Consider the following 2,500-nt stretch of genomic DNA (forward strand, 5'->3'; position numbering starts at 1 on the left):
GCGAGCGAAATAAGTCAAACTTCCTGATCATGATATTGCACGTAACACTTCGCAGGGTCGTCGACGTTGTCTGAGGACCTGGCGAGTCCGTTACCTGCAGAAGGCGACGACGGGACAAGAGTGGTGGGGCTTCCCGCAAGAGAGTGTGTGACAGAGCGAGAGGGGAGGATAGAGCGTCAGCGAGACCGGTCCGTTCACGTCTGCGCAAACAGACCAAATGTCGGATGTAACGCGCGCAGGAATTGGGGGTACCTACCTCTCTCTCTCTCTTTCTCTCTCTCTCTCTCTCTCTCTCTCACACACACACAACTCTTCTCCACTACAACAAATGCGTAGGCCTGAAACTCTCCACCACTTCTCACTCTCCCTCCTGTTCATAACTTATACTCGTTCACATGTACAACCTACGCTCGCTCTCACACGCCCACATCATTCATGCCATGCACAGCTGCCTCTCATGGTCTCTTTCATGATTCCATGATTTACCAGTCTAGTGACCTCATGTACTTTCTCTCACTACTCTTGCGTTTACGTCCAGGACAATTTCTCACGCTCTCACGGTCTTTCCACTATCCAAAATATTGACAATATAATTGTCTCAAGATCTCACGATTTCTCACTAGGTCTAGTAAGATTATATATATATATATATATATATATATATATATATATATATATATATATATATATATATAATCAAACCAGCAATCCTAGGTTCACTGCTGAACAAAGACCTCCTTCATAGCATTCCATGATTCACACGACCGCGCCAACCTCTGCCACGTCACTCCTGCAAACTTCTCAATCTTATCTCTCCACCTTCTGTCTGGTCTCCCTCTTCCACGCTTACCATCTCGAGGCGTTCACTCAGTAACACCCTTGCTCCATCGCTCATCAGTCGTTCGCACTAACTTACCTGCCCAATTCCACCTCCTCTCTTTTACCGCCTCCACAATATCTTTCACTCTAGTCTGCTCTCTCACCCAGCTTGTTCTCTTTTGGTCTCTCAGCGTTATTCCCATCATTGATCTCTCAATTCTCCCCTGTGCAGTCCTTAGCTTTGCTTCCATTGCCTTCCTCAGTTTTCAAGTCTCACACCCGTAGATTACTGCTGGCAGAATGCATTGATTAACTTTATGTTTCAAACATAAAGGTAGAGAGCCTCTCAGGATTTTATTATATTTACCAAACACTTTCCAACCAATTGCCATATGTTTTTTATTTCATTATCATGATCTTTTGTAACTTTCACCATCTGGCCTAAATAATTATACTCCTCAACTTCTTCAAGAATCTCACCATCAATTACAATCTCTTTACTTGGAACTTTTGTGTTGAACATTACTTTGGTTTTGATCTTATCCGTTTTAAACCTACTTTGAGACTTTCCTTGTTCAGATCACACAGCATATCTCGCAAGTCTCCTGCTCTTTCTGAAATAAGGAGAATGTCATTCGCATATCTTAGGTGGTTCAAATATTCGCCATTAATCTTCAAACCTTTCTCTTCCCAACTCAACCTTCTGAAAATCTCTTCCAAACAAGCTGTAAATAATTTGAGTGAAATGATATCGCCTTGCCGTACTCCTTTCTCGATCTTGATCTTTTCTGTATCTTTATGTAGTCGAATTATAGCGGTACCTTTCGCATAATTTTTTTTCTAAAACCCTGCATGCGTAGCGAGTTTATAATTGCTATTTGTTCTACCGAGTCAAAGGCCTTTTCGTAATCTACAAAAACTAAACACAGAGGTGTATTACATTCAGTCGTTTTCTCGATTAGTTGGTTCATCGCCTGCAAATGGTCTAGAGTGGAATATCCGTTCCTACAGCCTGCCTGTTCTCTTGGTTGGTTTCCATATAAAATTTAACTTAGTCTATTTATAAGGATCTTGGAAAATATTCTATATACATTTTATAGCAAGCTAATCGGTCGATAGTTACTAAGGTCCTTCTGGTCTCCTTTTTTATGAAGCAAAACACTACAGCATTGCACCTAATATAAATTTCTTTCCCTTCATCTTTCAACAGATCTATCGATATACCATCTTCCCCAGATGCTTTTCCTAGTTTCATATTTTAGAGCAAATTCTACTTCTTCCATTGTAATGTTACACTACTAACGTCTACAGATGAATTTATTGACTCAACTACGGTCTTCGACGAGTAAAGCTCTTTGTAAGATTCTTCTACTCTTTTTACCATTCTGTCTCTGCATTTAATGATTTCTCTATTCCTATCTTTCAAACATATAATTTGTTGTCTTCCTAAAGTATGTCTGTGCTCGGTCACTTTAATACTTTTACCTTTCCGAATAGTTTCCTCTATCTAATCTATGTTCCTCTTTCTTCTCTATGATCTCCGCCTTTTGTTGATAAGTTTGTTTAGTTCTACACTTTCTATTTCGTCTCTCCTGCTATCTGCATGGTCCTTCTATTAATTAGGTCATTTGTAGTTTTGGAGTATTTGTTTTTTCTAACACTTTTTGTACTTCCTACTTTC

The 2,500-nt window shown here is 40.0% G+C and overlaps 1 protein-coding gene across 5 annotated transcripts in view; it reads right to left on the minus strand.

Annotated features, from left to right (window-relative positions):
• The window catches only part of LOC143024845 (putative peptidase C1-like protein F26E4.3), a 315,569-nt gene that overhangs the window by 44,457 nt on the left and 268,612 nt on the right, over positions 1-2,500 (minus strand). Inside the window, exon 1 of one of the 5 annotated variants that reach the window (XM_076184132.1) lies at positions 95-247. The exons of 2 other annotated variants lie outside the window; for them this stretch is intronic. The gene's annotated coding sequence lies outside the window, so the exon portion shown is untranslated. Of the gene's footprint in view, positions 248-2,500 lie in introns of those variants that run through there. 2 more of the 5 variants (XM_076184137.1, XM_076184136.1) reach the window with 2 other exon arrangements.

This window comes from Oratosquilla oratoria, chromosome 4 (genome assembly GCF_046742065.1).
Source record: "Oratosquilla oratoria isolate Oo_2021 chromosome 4, ASM4674206v1, whole genome shotgun sequence".
Classification (NCBI taxonomy): Eukaryota; Metazoa; Arthropoda; class Malacostraca; order Stomatopoda; family Squillidae; genus Oratosquilla; species Oratosquilla oratoria.